This window comes from Myripristis murdjan, chromosome 12, assembly GCF_902150065.1.
Source record: "Myripristis murdjan chromosome 12, fMyrMur1.1, whole genome shotgun sequence".
Classification (NCBI taxonomy): Eukaryota; Metazoa; Chordata; class Actinopteri; order Holocentriformes; family Holocentridae; genus Myripristis; species Myripristis murdjan.
The window spans coordinates 31620990-31639583 of record NC_043991.1 but is presented as its reverse complement, the minus strand read 5'-3'; the positions used below and the strand labels follow the sequence as shown (position 1 = coordinate 31639583).

The following is an 18594-nucleotide window of genomic DNA, read 5'->3' as shown; positions in this document are numbered from 1 at the left end:
AGTGCCTAAATGAAAACTGACATGGGCTGAACAAGCCAAATATCTTTCAAGGTAACAGTTTTTATAGTCCCTCTTTTTGTTACTATACTTCCACTGCAGCTCAACAGGTAATCCTTAGGAACTATATGACCCAGTTCAACATGAACAAAACAGATAGGAAAACAACTAATTCTTTTCTTTCCTTGGTACTCCACCACTCCTCTCTGGTGGATAATGTAGCCACTTCTTCACAGTCTCGCTGTATGAGAATTCCAGCAACTTGTGGTCAAATTGGCGAACAGCCGCTAAAAAAAAGAGAGACTTGTTATAAAGGTGTGTGTGTCTATCTGTCTATCTAGAGAGAGAGAGCGAGAGAGAGAGACAGTGTAGTTTTTACTGTACTAGATTTTCACTCGGCCTTAACAATGGATGCATCTCCCTCACCATGGAATGACTCTTTTATCTATGTCAGGGGTGTCAAACTGGTGCCATGGAGGGCCAAGAGGCTGCAGGTTTTCATTCCAACCAACAACTCCACCAGGTGATTTCACTGATCACCCCACCTCCAAACAGAGAGGCGGGACTAATCAGTGAAATCACCTAACCCTAACCCTAACCTAACCCTGGAATGAAAACCTGCAGCCTCTCGGCCCTCCATGGCACGAGTTTGACACCCCTGATCTATGTAGATTATGTTTCATTTCATGGTGAGGAAAACGCATCCAATCTTGTTTAATTGTGATAATCAAATTTAAAATACACATAAATTAACTTCAATAGTTTTTTGAGATGCAGGCTTACCAAACATGCAGTCCTGCATTAGCGTGTCTTTGAAGGCCCTCTTCTGTCCCTTTCCCGCCCAGCTGAAGATGCTGGCTAGACTGTTTGTCACGGTAGAGGATAGCATTCGCTGGATCATCATGTCCGAGTTGGACCCTCCGACTAATGCCAGGCAGGTAATCTGAATAGATAATGGAGAAAGTGGTAAGTGTGCTAAAGTGTAAAGTGTACCATGTCAAATGGACAAGGTATCAGCTAATTTTTTAATTACAAATTTAATGAAGTTTAAGACCTTTTTATTACATCTAAATAAATTAAATGAATGAGTTAGAGGCTACTCACATTACAAAGTTTGTACCGCGCCCAAGCGTTCATGCTCGAGCACATGCACGGTCACGTACGCAGCGCGAACGTGGATACGGTGTAAATCATACAACTTTCCTCTTGCCTCCGCAAAATCGTTTAATGTGCGCAGTGCGATTACCGGCGAATCGCCGCTTTGCGCAATCAATAATCAACCATGTTATCTGTGTTGTCAGCTGTGCTGCTGCAACGGGTATAAACAAAAGTCGGTTTATAATGAAAGTAGCCTACGGCAGTCTGTGTGCGCGGCGCACCTGTCAGATTCAGCAGACCTGATGCCGGCCAGCACCGGCTGGCACCGCACAGTGCACGGCCACACGGTGCACGGCCACACGGTCAGGTCAGGTCTGCCGGATCTAACAGGTGCTGCTCCGGCTGTCAGTTGGATCTTTCTGAAGGAGGAAGTTACCTCCGAAACTTAAGGTAAATAAACATCCCATGTCTGATTACAAGGTAGCTTACAAAAACGTCTTTTAGATAAAAGGAAGACATGATGAATGTATTTGAACTAGGCCTATATTGATTAATGATGACGTCGGGCCATGCGTGTGTCGTATTTTAACGTGATGACACACATACCGGGGGCAATCGTATGTAATGTGTAATGTGAGCCCTGCACTCACGAATTATGAAAATTAAGAACACGCCATCGTCTGCTCGCCTCAAACACACCAGATTGTGGGATTTCCAGATCACTATCTTGTCAAAGCGACCGACGAAGTTGAGCGAGCCGCCGTACACATACACATTAGCTAGCATGTTCGCGTTAGCTAGCATGCTAGCGCTAGCTAACGCTAACAAGCTACAACCTCACGGTAATAATTCACAAAGTTAACAACAGTCACACGATGACATGCTGGAAACTCCAGGGGAAAACACATTATGTTCTCATAAGGACTTACCAGTTTGTCTTCTTTTTCTCACTCAGAGGTAATAAAAGCCGCCAACCGCCTGAAGTCTCAGGAGAGACCAGAGGCCTGTATCACCAAGCAAGCTTAGTTTTCGCTGGATTAGCCAGACCTATCCGGCTACACTAATTGAGATCCTGGTGATCAGGGATAAGCGGTATCAGACGCTGGTTATCAACTCGCTCACTCGATCCAGGTTTGCCTCATCAAGAACTGTGAACATGCATGTATAAGGGGCGGAGTCTGAGGCAGCCGACCAATCACAAACATGAACCACAAGGGAAAAAAGCACAGCGTATGTCACGGCAGAGGAGCAGCGTGTTATACTGGAAAAGTATGAGGTGGAAAAACAAAATTTACATAGTAAATCGAACACCGTGGCTGCTGCAAAGAGAAGGCAGAATGCTTGGCAACGAATTGCCGACTGCAAATTACACATCAGTCCACAAGTCAAGTCAAATCAAGTCCACATCTGACGCTGAAACCCATGCACTGCACTGCACAGATGTGCTGCGTGTATGACCGGTATAATTGAAATCCCCCATGTGTAACCCCTCAGCACAGGAATAATTTGCCCCCCAAAAACATTTAGAGCTAATTAATCGTGCCATTTTAAATGTCCCTAAAATGTTGTGAAATGCCTCTAAAAATACTTTTGATGATCAAATTTCCTTTAATGATCTCTTGTGTGTTTTCCTCTCCTACAGAGTGTCAGCTGTGTAAAGCAGGCAGCTGTTAGCCAGGCTGAAGTGCTGCTTCACGTTACATACATTACATTACATCCTCTCTCTCATACAGAGAGTCGTCGGCAAAATCTAATGGGTTTGATCGGTCAAGGAAAATCCTTTCACGCCGTAATGCTCTCCGGGATCCTCAGTGATTGGACAGGCCACGGTTTAGCAAACAGCTGATTGGCCAGGGGGCGGAGCTTTATGTAGGATTCAATCCTATCCTGAAAGTGAGCCTGACCCGGAGCAGGCTCACTTTCAGGATAGGATTAGGACAGGTTTTCTATCCCGATCAGAGGTGAACCAGCTTTGTGATACAGAAAATCCGGAGTTGAGCCTGAAGTCATCTCGCTAACACCTTAATCCCGCTTCGTGATACAGGCCTCAGGTCTCGCGAGCTTCCCACGGCACGCCTACCCCTCAGGGGTGGGGGCATAGACGCACAGCATACCATACATTGAAACCATGTCTATTTAATGTTGACATTTCAACATTGAAAAACCAGCATCTATACAATGCTGATTCAACAACATTTTTTCAAATGTTGAAATGGTAGCTGTAATTAAACATTGAATCAGCATAGACTTATCAACCTCAACCAAAAATAACCAATTTGACCAAAATTCAACGTTGAATCACTGTATTTTGCTATCTGGGTTGTTTTGTCTAAAATGGAAATGAGCTTTCCATCACCCTCATGTTGTTTGATTGGGCCAATAATGGAAGGTTTATTTCTTCTTATGTTTACAGTCCACAGGAGTAGGGTCTGGTCCGCAGATTATATTGTTGGTCAAACACACTGAATTCAGTGAAGTAATGAGACGGGAGAATTCGGTGACTTCTCTTTCCTCTTGCTTCTGTAGCTCTCAGATATATCTCAGACATGTTTCCTTTTTTCACACATCCATACCATTTTAGAAATATTCCACATACATTTTAATTTTTGCTTATTTTACACATACTTGTATAAACTTAAATAATTCAAATAATACACTTATCCTCCATTTCAGTTCACGTTTTGACTTAGGACTACAGCCTAGACATGTAACTGGGTTTAAACTCAACGTGTTAACCTGTTACAGGCTACTGGGAAAACCCTTCACCTTATATTTGTATGATATCCATAACTCCAAGATAAGGACCTAATATCCATGTTTATAGATTATAACACCATAAGAAAGTCACAGGTTTCCTTATTTAAGCTTAATCAGTGCACCCAAAACAAGCGCTGTGCTTTATTATGTGCTGCTACCATTTAGCAAGGTACTAAAAAGTATAGTAGCGAGAAATAATATTCATATGTATAATTAGCTAGAGGCAGTCTGAGACTATGAGATCACCAGAGCTGCCAACTCTCACACATTGGCCATGAGACTCACACATTTGATTGGCTTCACACGCTCTCACGCCATACCTCCAATTTCTCACACTGAAGTGCTCATCAAGAGCCTTTTTTTCCTTTTGACTAAAAACAGTTCTGTTTATCTGTGATCTATCTGTTGAGCCTGAGAAAAGCCATTTGTGATCAATAAGTTATGCCTGCAGAGCAGAGGCAGCAAGTAAGTCCTGACTGCAGTCCGCAGATCGAGGAGTGGCTCAACGTGGCTGGAGCTAAATGTTTGACTCCGCCTACTTGCTCAATAGCAACTGGAAGAGGTTGCTAACCCTAACCCTTACTTCTCTCCAACTTGAAGACACTGCAAGCAAGAGTAGACCACCTGAAGAGCTGAAAACAAGAACTGAAGAAAAAGAAGATCTCCAGAAGAAAAGAACTTCAGACCTCACAAAAAACAGCAATTTTCATTGCTATCTTAATAAAAAGAAATCCTCTCCCCCTTCGCTCTGCTCCTCTTTTTTTCCCCCGGGGCCCAACATCTCCCCACTCCTCCTCCACTTGAACACCACCTTCTAGAAGAAATCTGCCAGAGCAGGAAGAGCAACAGAGAGCCCACAGGAATAGTTCTGGGTAGACTCGGGACACCTCACGGTGCCAACAAGAGTCCTACTTGTGCCCACAAATCCAAATGGACTCCTACCCAGGGGCCAAAATATACCATGCAAGAAATATAATCAAGAAGAACCCCCACAACCAACAAAACTCGCAAAGTAATCCTATCATTTGGCATCAACGACAAAAACACAGCCAAACAACCAAACGCTGCAAACAACCAAACAAGTGAGACAACTGTACTAAATAGCGCAGAATACGTTTCCCCAATCTGAAATAAGATTGACATTAATCAATAACTGTGACAGGCTAACAACAAAAGAGAACGACATGCTCCAAAGTCTCAACAATGAAATCACTCCAGCAAAAAGAATTCCAAACCATGGCAGACAAAGTCCACTGGACCCCAAACACGGCGCAAAAAAATAGCAAAACACTGGCAGGAAATACTACAATAAACCCCAAAAGTAATCTAATACCTGGAACATTAGCTGGGACTTGATCACCCCAGCTGGCCTCCACGGAGGAGAGGGTCTAGTGTGTAAATGGCTAAAACCCTCAATGATTCTACTACTGACGAAATGTTCATCATCTGGGACCACTAAATTTCTCTTTCTTCTGCCTAAAAACCCAACTCACCCTTCCAAAGGCTAATTTTCAGTTCGAACAATTGGGGAAATTCCAATTTATAGTCTCTATCAGGAAACCAAATTTGAAGCTCTGCCATGAAGCCATTTTGTCTGTTGATTCAGGAAACCATCTGGAAGCCACAACTTCAGCCTTCAGAAGAGATCATGCGGTCATTTTATCTCAGCCGGATGGCCATTTTATAGCTCTGCCTGGCAGCCATTTTATAGCTCTGCCTGGCAGCCATTTTATAGCTCTGCCTGGTAGCCATTTTTGTAGTTCTGCCTGGCAGCCGCCTGGTTGTCTGATCGACCAGGCGGCCATCTTATGGCCACAAAAAACCTTAGTAAATAGGAAAGACCAACCCTTACCAACACCCTGTCCCTTAACCTAACCTTTGCCCTAACCTTAACACTAGAACCGCCAACATTCCAATACCCCTAGAACCGCCGAGAGGCGTCATTTTGACCCCCGTCTCCACGCCGTCATCAATCACATGGATGTACTTTCTTGATGCAGTAAAGTTGTTCATTTTCGTCCTCTAGCTCTGACGGAGCCGGTGGTGATTGAGCCGACTCTAGAAAATATGTATTTTATAATTAGTTTAGCTAGTTAGCCTAAACTAATAAATCTATACTAGAAGAATGAGATTCGCTATGAGTAGGCCAGAAGCTTACCTGTAGGCATAGTATGCGCTACCGCAGTGCCCGAGGGCAATGACGGGGGCAAAGTAAGAGGTTCCTCTCCCGCCACAAGAAGCCGGCGTCTTTTTGGGGGCGCTGGCTCCTCATCCTCCGATGTCGAGTCCTCATCAGGGGAAAATGACGGGTCGTCCAACTCTCCATCACTCGCACCAGCTGTCACATCTCCCCCATCCGACTCCCCCTCACTCACCTCCAGGAGCATTGCCAGGACCTCCTGGGCGGTATATCCCCTTCTGCTCCGGCTCATCTTTACAAATCTGGAAATTTCTCTCCAGATAGCTATCTCTATCACTCTATCTCTCTCTCTCTCTCTCTCTCTCTCTCGATTTATCTACCTATCTAACAATCAATAGCCAATATACATATAAAAATCTAGTCTATCTATCAATCTCTCTCTCTCTCTCTCTCTCTCTATCTATCAATATCTATCTATCTATCTATTTAATCGATCAAGTCTGTCTCTGTCTATCAAATCAACCTTTCGCTCGCGCTATGACAGCTGGCGCCACGCCGTTGCTAAGCAACCGGACAGCGGCGCGAATGTTGAGCACGGCGCCAAACAGCTGTTTCTATTAGGAGTAAAAATGACTCCTCGGCGGTTCGAGGTATAAATGATCATAATTTTTTTTGTTTTTATCCCACAGACCTCAAAATTCACTAGAAGATTAATGAACCCATTTTAGGAAAAGTCATGAACTGAGAGAAGTAGGGGTTTTGTTTTAACGGAGCTACACATATTTAAAAACACCAGGGGGGCAAAAATGACGCCTTGGCGGTTCTAGTGTTAACCCTAACCCAATCCTAACCCTAACCTTAACATTAACCTTAAACCTAAACCTCAGTTTGCTTCGGCCTATGCTAATATTTATATGGCTGAGTCGGAGCGCACTGTCTTCCCCAAATGCCATAAAAAACCATTGGTGTATTTACAGTATTTGGATGACATTTTGGGGTCTGGCCTTATTCTGAAGCAGAGTTTGTTGAATTCATGAAAATCCTTAATACTCACCATGAGTCAATCTCCCTGAAGCATGACCTGCAAAAAGAAAAAATACATTTTCTAGACACGGTCTATGTTACAGAGAACGTGGATGGCACACGGGGACTAGGAACAAGGGTCTTCTTTAAACCTACGGACACACATACCCTTTTGCATAAATCTTCATATCATCCACAACACACGTATAGGGGGATAATCAAGTCCCAGCTGATATGGTTTAGACGGATATGCATAAAAGAAGAAGACACAGAACGGGTGACGAAGACCCTTTTCCAGGCTCTCAAACCCAGGGGGTACAGTAGAACCTTCTTATGGAACATAAAAAAGGAATTGTTTCAACAAAACTGTATAACACCCCCGGAGGAAGGAGAAACCACACAAATGATCCCACTAGTTATGTCTTACTCACCTGCCGCCACAGCTCTGAATAGAGCTGTTCAAGGTAGTTTAGAGGAGCTTCAGAACAGGGCCACAGCCTTTAAAAATCAACGATCATTGCAGCGTATCGTAAAAATAAAAATTTAAAAGTCATTTTAGTTAGAGCAGCACTACCCATAAAGAAGAATGATCCCCTCCAAATTCATTTTAACACACACAAAATAATAACCAATATACATCCAAAACGGCAACTCCCAACCCTACAGAATTTTAGCTTGGATAGTTAGATAGTTAGTTAGTTAATTTTATTGACAACAATATAAAATATTTGCATCCAAACATTAAAATATAAATTTTTGATCATTTCCAAAAGTCAGATACTGTACAATCATGACATTCATGCAATACAAAAAATCTTATTTATGGAATATCATGTGCACATTGTAAAAAAATGGTATATTGGACAGGCTAAAGAGACAGGCTAAAACAACACCTTTATCTAATAAAGAAACCTATTATACCCATGGCGTTATTCGAACATTTTCGCATTCATGGCTCCAAAAATGTACGTATAGTGGGCCTAGAAAAAGGTAGCAGTTGGAGTTTGCGCAAACGATTAAGAGAAGAAATGGATAACAAAATTAAACACAATACATCCATGGGGACTTAATGAAAAAGAATAAGTACTTGGCGGAATCACGAGGGGAAACAGGCCAATTTTTATGTATTATTTTATGTGTGTTTTTATTATTTATTCTTTCTTATAGCACTTACTCTATTTCCATTTCAACCTTTTATATATATATATATACTCACCTTTTTACCTCTTTTAGTATACTTACCTTTTATACTTACCTTCTATATATTTATATTATTTTCTTTTATTATACTTACCTCCTATTGAATCCACATCACTTATATACTTACCTTTGGGTGGTAAATTGAGCACTTAAGGCCTGGCTTCTCCAGTGTTTTTCGTATAATCTGTTTATTTACCTTTCAAAGTCCATAGATTCATTCACCTTCTCTTTGATGCCCTCACCCAATATAGAACATAAAGTATCATACCTGAGTTCTCCAAAGGTCCTGGATACCTGAAAAAAAGAGAAAGAAATTATTAATTTGCGTGCCAGTGCATATCTACTTGATTCTCTAATACCTAACCATAACCCTCACCTAATCCTAACCCTAACCTTAACCTTAAACCTAAACCTAAACCTAACCATAACCCTCACCTAATCCTAACCCTAACCTTAACCTTAAACCTAAACCTAACCATAACCCTCACCTAACCCTGACACTAACCCAGAAAGACTTTTTTTTTTTTTTTTTCCAAGAAAATCTGGTTCCCATTTTTTCTGCTCGGACAAAGGGAACATTTTGTAGCCACACATACCTTAGCAAATGGAAAAGAACAACCTTAACCAAGACCCTACAGGAGATTTTTACATTCTTGAAATTCTTTTAAGACCCCTGAGAGCCCGTGCCTTCCGGAGTGTCCTTTCCCAGGATGCTGCGACCTAACCCTGATCCTCACCTAAAGGAAACCATACTTTTGAAACCCCACCTGGCAGCCATTTGTCTGCACGAACAAGCGGCCATCTCGTAGCCACACACACACCACATCCCCCCACCCCCCTTTTCTTTTTTCCACCAGTGGCTTTTCACGTGAAAACTCACGTCAAAAGCTGCTCGTACTACCAAAATTGGAGATGGGGTCGGTGTGATTTCCTAACCTAACCCTAACCAGATGGCGTCCGCGCGGAGTCAAACATTTAGCTCTGCCTACATTTAGCCCAACCCCAATCTGCGGACTGCAGTCAGGTGCAATTGGAGGCAGCGGCGGCTGGGCCACTTTTACAAGAGGCCCAGTCAATCAGAAGAATCTTTTCGATCAATCAGGGACTTCCACTCAGATCCGGTAGATGTGGTGCCGGCCGGCACCGCGCCGGCACCGGCCACGGCACCGCACGGTGTGCGCGGCCACCCAGTCAGGTCAGGTCTGCAGGATCTGACAGGTGCCACTGTGGCTGTCAGTTGGACGCTTTCTGAAGAAGAAGGAAGTTACCTCCGAAACTGTCACGGTAAATAAACATCCCTATGTCTGATTAAAAGGGACAAAAACGTCTTTTAGTTAAAGACCCCATGGCCTGAAAAATGCAATTTTCATTGTTTTTGCGTGATAGGGAAGGTCTTGGGGCCACATAAATACTGTCCCATGCATTTCACCTATGATAAATGGAGAAGTGCACACAGCCCGTTTTTTGAAACTGTCCCTGTAAAACGAGTGGATTTGCACTTCCTCGAATTTCTGACGTCAGTGTATTTTCTGATGTCAGTGACTCTGCCCACAGTGCCTGCGTCCCCAGGCAACCAGCTACCAACCTAGCAAACTTAGCCAGTTAGCCTCGACTCCCCGGCCAACAAGCTACCAAGCAAGCAACTCAGCCAGTACCTCTGCTCCCAGGGCAACAAGTTCACAACATATTTACAACATATTTAACAAAAATAACTTACCATTCTGAAACATCTTGTAATAAACGGATTTGGTTCGGGATCATACGGTTGTATAACATCACGCTCAGGGTCCCGGTTTCACGGGCCCCGCAGGGTTTTAGTCTGATGGCAGCAGTTCAAAGTATTTGTGGAGCGGGTGAGAGGGGTCTCTGACAATGTTCAGTGCTCTACTCCTGCAGGGATGGGATGTTTCCATGGAGCCATGTCTCCGTAAAAGCAAGCACACAGCAGTCTGTCCAGTCTCTGCGGGTGTCTCTTAGCAAGTGGAGCTCGTCCAGCTTGTTGTTGAGGGAGTGAACATTAGAGAGCAAGAGTGACGGTCCTGCTGGTCTGGAGGGGTTAACCTTTAGCCGTCTCTCTTCCCCCTTCCTTTGTTTACGTTCGCACTGCTTGTGCTTCCTCCTCTCCCTGGTGACTGCCGGTGTAGACACAGGTAAAATTCTGTGCTGGCGTAGTCCACATCGAAGCAGAGTGCCTCATTTCTTGCAGCATGCTTTACCCTGATGTTTAGTAAAGTCTCTCGGCTGTAGGTTATGCAACCTGAGCGTCTGGGTTAAGCAAAACATTTCAAACATTCACTCTCGCTGATCCCTGGAGGGGGCGCTGTGTCCATCCGCGCCGCCATCACAATAGCAATACAATGCCGGTTTCGTCTGTGGTTCGAGATCGGAGTCGGGCTCAAATATGTACGGTTGTATAATATCACGCTCGGCGGTAGCCATCTTACATAAGATGATAACTCGCTTTCGACAAGTTTTCAAATAGTTACTGTATCTCGTTGGCTCTGTTTTTCTCTTGCTCAATATGGCGGCACACTATTCAGTGTTGCCAACTCCTCAGTAAAGAAAGTAGCTGTTGGCTGTCCTAAAAGTCGCTAGAAGTCGCCAAATGACGTCATCGCCTAATTTGCGTAATTGACAATTTGCACGTGATTGTAATGGACGCTGTAGGAGAGGAATAACAACGTAGGAGAAACAAAAAGTGAGTAAAAAACATCCTAAATATGTTTTAGAACTACAAATTTACGGGAAGGGCGGGACCAACGGCGGCTTTGCGCATGCGCGATTCATCTGCTGCCTGGCCGCGGAGTGGTGAGTCTCCTCTCTGCTCCTCTCCTGACTGCAGCTGCCTGTGACTGCCGCGCACGGCTCGAGGCTCTGACCGCCTGTGAGGACTTTGGGGCGGGGGAGGGGCTCGCGGCAGCACCTGCTGCTCGCTGAGAACAGGAACTGCAAAGGAACGATACGTGCTTTCATGTCAGTTTCCAAAATACCAGAAGTCTCCAGTAACACCCGGAAAAGTCACTAGATTTGTGCAGTGTGCAGTGAGAATGGTGAGTCGAAGTCCGGGAAGGCAAGGACCGGTGGGTTGGAGAGGATGTTGATGATCTGTTAAAATCCTTTTTGATGTTCACTAGTTCACCTCACAGCAGTCCTGGAGGGCAGCTGAGGACCTTTGGTTCTTCCTCTCTGTGGCCAGGGGAGTGACGAGTCAGGTTTCACTTGAAGAAGTTCATAAATTGGTTTAGCGATGCATGAAACGTCTTAAATATAGCTAAGATAGTAGCTGAAGAAACCCACAAGTCATCTCGCCCACTGTCTGGGGTGTCTTTTCCTTGAGAGACTGCACAGCCTCAAGGTCTCATGGGTTGATGCGCACACCTTCTGAGGACACAAGACGACCCACATATATGACTTCTCTGCGAAACAGCATGCACCTCTCAGGCCTCAGTTTCACACCGTGCTTTTGAAGTGCCTTAAGTACTTTGTGCACAACCTCAACATGTTCTTCAAAGGTCTTTGAGTGGCACAGGAGGCCATCAAATATATGGGATACAACACTCATCTCTGAGTGAACTCAGCATCTCTTTAATGTTCCTTTGAAAGGCTGCCAGAGTATTAGAGAGCCCAAAGGGGACCCTCACCCACTCATAGATCCCCCATGGTGTTATAAAGGTAGTGAGATGCCTAGAGCCCTCAACTATAAAGCGTTAGGCCTTATCTTGATCAAGAATACTATACCAGGAGTGACTACCCAAGGTTTCAGTCATGTCTTGGATCCGAGGGAGTTGGTGCCTGTCAGGGATGGTCTTCTGATTGAGTAGTCTGTAATCAATACACAGAGGTAGTGAACCATCCTTTTTTGTACACATATGACTGGAGCCGAGTAAGGCAGTTCTGATTTGACAATCCACCCCTTTACTAGGAGATCCTATATGTACTCTTTAACCTCCTCAAACAATGGCTTTGGCACTGACAAGCACCCTCTTTGTACTGGGATATCATCCCTCAGGTTTATCAACATTTGGAGGCTTGGAATACATCCAATATCATTGGAGTCTCTCGCAAAAGCTCTAGCCTTCTCCCGTAGCATTTCTTTTACCACCTCCTGCTGTTTTTCATCCAGATGGCTGACATCAAGTGGGGGTTGCCATGGTGATGATCAACTGGGGAGGTGACCACACTATGAACCTCCGTGTCTCTTACAGGTGAGTCAGTCTCAATTATTTTCTTAATTGGCTGGATGCGACCAATTGGTGTTTTGTGAGGTAGAATGATGTCATGTCTGGTGTGGTTCCCCACAGGTACAGATGTACATGAATTTTTACCACTCTCAACCTCCAACAGACCTTCACCTACATCCAAGAGCTGCAACTGCACATTGTCTGCAGGTTCAAACAGCACCAGAGAGTCATACAGATCACAGTTAAGTGGAACTTTGCATTTTACCTAGGTTACACTGCTAGCGGGGATAACTTTTTCCTTTTGACCTATTCTCACAAACCCTTGCAGTGTAACTTTTTTTTTTTTTTTTAGTTTGTACAAAGCATACAACATTCCTTCTCATGTGTGATTGGCATGGCACTACAAAGCAAGCTAGTTAAGACTGGTATTAGCCTGTCAGGTTTCCCCTTGATAAACTCTTCCAACACATTGAAATGAAAAAGAGGTATCTCTAAAGGTAACTGACCAACAAGGAAAGGTGCTGTAACTGACAGGTTAGGGTCTTCGTTTATTGGCAAGTTCACTGTCATTGTGACCCAACCTTCAAAAGGGATTACGTCCCCATTCACTGCGTACACATCAAGCTCATCATCTTCCTTCATCAGCTCAGCAAGTGGTCGGACTTCAAGGTGAGGTAGGTATTTGTTTTTCCAGGACCAGCCTATTATGCTCACTTGGGCTCCTGTATCCACCAGAGCGCTGACTGTTAAACCATTAAGGACACATTTGGTTACAGTTTTCCTGCCTATCAGTGCTGCTATCTACTCATTGTTATTAGTCCCAGGGTCTGATGGGACTATGCAGTCTTGTTTACATAGTTTCTGTGGTAGCTTGCGGTGCATTGTTCTCACTGCTGCTTTAGTTATTAGACTCAATCTTTTGCGCATTTGAGTGGTACTTGGATGGGGCCCCGATCATTGCTTGTCCCCCCGCAATGACCGGCTCAAATTTCCCCGCTGTTTAGGGTTTTTCATACAGCCTACAGCTCTACGGCCTTCCCCACCACAGGAAAAACAATGTTAATAGTCAGTTGAGCTGATCTCCTGACACTTTGGACACCAGTATCGACGGCCTTTCTTGCTCATTTGGGGTCTGGAGGATAAAAATGAATGAAAACGCTCTCTTTGGACTGTTTTAGCTAAGGAGTCAACCAATTTGGTAAGTGCCTTTATTTTTTCTTTATCATATCTGTCTTTGTTTTACTTTGTTTTTGTGCTTGTTTCTTGCACAGGTTCTCCATCAGTTTATGCACTGTGGGCTGCTGTATATTTCTGTTGATTAGTTGAACCTAATTGTTATTTTCATGACATGTTTCAGTATTGTTTCACCTGTTACTGCGTTATCTATGGTTTTAATTCTCTGCGAATATCGCTATGCTTGTGCCCAATCCCCTGATAAACAGTCTGTAAAAAGACCCCCACTATTTCTGGACTGTATCTGATCCCAGCTTCTGTGTGTTTGTAGGAGAAAAGTATCCGCTGCTTTAGCCGTATTACCTGGTGAAGAAATTGCTGAGGGCTTTCATGTTCACCTTGTTTTGCACACATCAACTCTTGGAATAACACAGTCGTGCTCTTTTCACCACGATGTGATTGGAGGAACTCCCTGAGTTCAGTGACCGTCATGTCTCCTTTATTCATAAGCATGTCTTTGAAGTTTCCTGGTTTTATGATTCTCAACACACCCCTCACTATCTCAGAGTTGGTGAAATTTTCTCTTTGTCCTTCCTCCATTTGTCTGCATACACTATTATGTCAGAGGAGTGATCACCCATTTGGCCACCCTGCACTTTGAGTTCAGGGAAGGTAGGAGAGGTCTTTTAGAGACACAAACGTCTCTTGAGTGTTGCTTGGAACTGTCTTTACCTGGTTGTTACAGTGTGGTCTGTGACTGTTCTGTGTGGAAAACTGTGTGGGTGTGGGTTGTGCAGTAAACCTAGCTTGTGCTGACTGTACATTCATGAACTCCTGTATTTTCTTACTCAATTCCTCATAATATGACATGTTGTAAACCTCTGGTTGTGTACCATTTACAGAGCTATGTGTAGTGGTATTTACTGGGTTAACAACTGGCTGTAAAGACCCTGTAGTATCATCCATTACTCTGTTTGTGGGCGGCCCACTAACTGTGGTTGACGGTACTTTTACAACAGGTGGAGAAACCCCTGGTAGGGATTGTAACTCTACATGTGTACTTGATTCAACAGGTAAGGTTACATTAAGACCAGACTTCCCCACAGTATCAATTCTATCTTTTAACATTTTGGGCTCTAGTTTCGCAGACCGGGCAAGATTGGGGCACAGTGCACCTGTGCTTCACCAACTTGGTGTGGCCAGGTGGATTTTGCAAGTTTGGCACGCTGTGCGCGCTGGCGCAAGTACTCCGCCGTCCCTCCTACTGGCGGAAGGGAGGAGAGAAGGCGTGGAGTGGGTTTGACACAGCGATTCACTTTAAACCAATCAAATGAGCCCCTGTCCTCACCTTTAAAATGCGCTGCGCGAAGGCGTAATGAACGTTTACACAATTGACATGGAGGAAGAGAGTAGCAGCAACTCAGGACAGTGAGGCCAGTCTTGGCTGCTGGAATGTTGCTGGAGCTACCTGCCATCCATCTATCCACCCATCCATCCATCCATGCATTTATCCTTACATTCGTCTTCCTCATTCCCGTCTTTCCATTACCTACCTGCCTCGCATCTCTCTTTTTCCAGCTCTGTCACTGTCTGTTAAAGTTATTGATTTTTATGAGCAAATATAAATTTAACTATGAAGCACCCATTTTTAATGAATGTTTTAACCTCAGAGGACAATCCTCGCCATAAATACATGTTTGTTTTGCAACTTTCGACTCCATCACTTACTGATGCAACAACACACTAGAGGTTAAAACAAAATCCTGTTCATGAAAGCTTTTACATTCGCTGTTCTAAACGCCCAGTGTCTGGCAAGGAACTGATGCCTTTTACATTTTTGATTCGTGTGGAATATTTGTATATATGGAAGAAGAACTGGGTAGTTAACATGAGTAGCGCCAGACACCATGACTGGAAAAAAGACATCACCGTACTGGACACATTGTTTGACTGACAGGTGATCACCCTTACGGAAAGAAAATATATTTACCAATATATGAAATGTAATATATTGTAATGTATTAGACTATATTACATTTAATATGTGAACAACAATGTATAGAAATATATTATATATTTGAAAATGTCTCAGAAATAAATGGTATAATATATAGCTGAATCATATATGTGGCATGTATTTATATATTGCATCAATATATTGCAATATATGTCAATATATGGAATAATACAGCAACAATTGCGCATTTCAGATATTACCATATATACAATATAAATATATAATATATGGGTTCATATATTGACTTTTATGTGTATCAAAGTCCTCCATAATGTATTTACATTTATGTGATGAACACTGGGTTAATATATTTATAAATACATGATCTATGACATTCCAATTATATGGGAACATGTATTGGAAATATACGTAAAATTATAGCTGCTGTGCAGCAATGGGTCGGGTCCAGGCATTTTTAGGAAGATGCTGCTCAGTGATCAGTCACACTCAGGCAGTTTGGAGCATATGATTAAGATGTTCACATTACGATGTGTATTCTGCACCAGTTGAGGCTCGAACCTGCAATCTCTGGAGCCAAAGACAGTCGTTTACCGCTCTGAGCTAATTGGCAAGTATCAACGCAATAGCAGCTTGACAATTTGACTAAGCCAGTGGTTACATCATGTTTTCCTGAAACGGAATAAATACCAAACATAGCAAAATAAAACTGCTCTGCTAGCTCAATCATGTTGTAACTAGAATATCTGCTGGAAAAAAAAAAAATTTTTTTTTTTTTCATGGACTGATAGGCCTAGTTATACTTCTACCGACTTCTCAGTCATTTTTAACCGGCAGATGTTTCCGATTAATGTGGCTAAGCAGCAAAAGTAAGGACAGTAAGCAGTCACATTAAGGCTGAACAGAGTTATAGAATCACCTTTTTTCAGGCTATTATCAATTTACCTCTGAAATAAAGATGACAGTTTTCACAGATGTGCTGATTTATTAAAAGTTCATTTCAATGTACAGACGCAAACAAATTGACAAATCAATTAAATCAATGGCCCAGGATACTCATGAAGACTGAAGAAATGAATAATGATTAATAGGCTAATTAATAACTGTTAACAATATATAGCCACATATCTCCGTGGAAAATCTTACAGGTAGCCTACTGTCCGTGGTGCTGACTCCACTGAGGCACTTTATTATAGAAATTAAAATTCACGGAGGATCTTGTTCAGCTCTTCTTTACTTACAGGTGAGAAATCAGCTGTTTGCCCGGTGTTTGTCGGGTCAAATATCTACAAGACTTTGTAGATATTTGACGGCCCAAAACGTTGACCGGGCCGTACCAGCTTAATTTCCTGACCTCTCCAGCTGATCCAGCTCTTCACTCGTCAGTCTCGCGTATCTCTCCTTTTTCTCTTCTGTCTTGCCCTTCTCGTTCAGCCATTCATCCAAACTTAGGTCACCAAAGAAATCAAAATTGACAACAAAACGGTTCATTATGCAGGCGAACAAAGTTGACAGCGGCTTTTGATGCGGGTTTCGGTGAAACATGTTGCCATGGAAACCACACAGACTCGGGCAATAAGATGTAGGCAAAGTAATATTTTCAGTGATTGATTCAGTATTTTTTATTTGCGCACGGCTAGCTGTGCTGTCATGCTGATTTGAGCACATTCTAAACATCTGATTGATCAATCAGATTGCTCGGTCGGATCTACGCAACGTAGTCTCGTGTTATAATTTAAAAAAAAATCTCAAGTACCTCCTGGAGTTCCTCTAAGTACCCCCAGGCATACCCCCCATTTGAGAAACACTGATCTAGACAACAGGGAGATGACATGGCAATGGCGGCGCATATGGATGCAGCAGCCGGTGGCTCCCTCCACTTATAACATGGCAAGGCGAAAATGGAGCGATTCTTTCGCTTTTATTGCTGGGAATCGTGCTGCTTGCAACAGTGACGCTCGTCGGTATCGGAGGGAGAGGTGCAGTGACTGGATTGAGTGCAGCGGACCTTGAGATGATCTCTGCTCTCGACATCTCTGCATCTCGGCATCTCAAGTTCCAACATTTAAAAACATTCGGACCAGACGTCACCGCAAGCGGTGTGGCCTCAGTGATATCGGGGAGGTGAGGTGCCTGCGCAGAGCCAAAAGCATCCTAAAAGACAACACCCACCCCAGCCACAGCCTGTTCACCCTGCTGCCGTCAGGCAAAAGATACAGAAGTTTCCACTGCCGTACCGCCAGACTACAGAGCAGCTTCTTCCCTCAGGCTGTGAGACTACTTAATGCACCATCTGCACTCCTCCATGTTTAATAATTTTATTTTCTATACAATCAATTAATCAATCAAGAGGGAAGCACATTTTAATTTCATTATACAACCTGTTGTATAATGACCAATAAACTTCCTTGTATCCTTGTATGTGGTTGTAAGGGACAACGCACGCAACATGGCTAAAGCTACGTCGGAGTTTGGTGTGCCAAGTCTGCCCTGTATGGCACACACCTTGCAGCTTACAGTGAACGGAGGTGCCCTGTCTCAACGCAACATAGCAGATGCTCTGGCTGTGGGGAGGCAAGTGGTAGGCCACTTCAAACACTCACCACTTGCTTGCAGTCGTTTTGAAGACATACAAAAAGAACTCAACATGCCTGTGAAAAAGCTGCAACAGGATGTACCCACCAGGTGGAATTCCACCTATTATATGATGCAAAGCCTGGTGGAGCAGGAGGGCCTTGAGTGCATATGCTGCAGATTATGAACTCTCTGCAACATTGAATGCAACTCAGTGGGAAATTCTGGAGAAGATGACCAACCTACTGGAACCCTTTGAACAGCTAACCAAAGACATCAGCTCTGCAGAGGCCACTGCTGCAGATGTCATCCCTGCTGTGATGTCCCTCACACGGCTGCTGGCCAAGGTTGATGAATCAGACAAAGGTGTGCAAACAGCCAAACGTACACTACTCGAAGCTGTCTGTAATCGCTTTAATGGCGTGCAAGGTGAACCACTATATGCCATTGCAACTATGGTTGATGCTTGTTACAAA

The 18594-nt window shown here is 43.6% G+C and overlaps 1 protein-coding gene and 1 long non-coding RNA gene across 2 annotated transcripts in view; both read left to right on the top strand.

Moving 5' to 3' along the window:
* The window catches only part of lrrc75bb (leucine rich repeat containing 75Bb), a 75555-nt gene that overhangs the window by 21828 nt on the left and 35133 nt on the right, over positions 1 to 18594 (top strand). The window lies entirely within an intron of this gene.
* On the top strand, positions 12337 to 14685 carry LOC115369409 (uncharacterized). Its single transcript, XR_003929159.1, has 3 exons — positions 12337 to 12420; positions 12517 to 13594; positions 13668 to 14685. It is a non-coding gene; the product is annotated as an uncharacterized LOC115369409 (long non-coding RNA).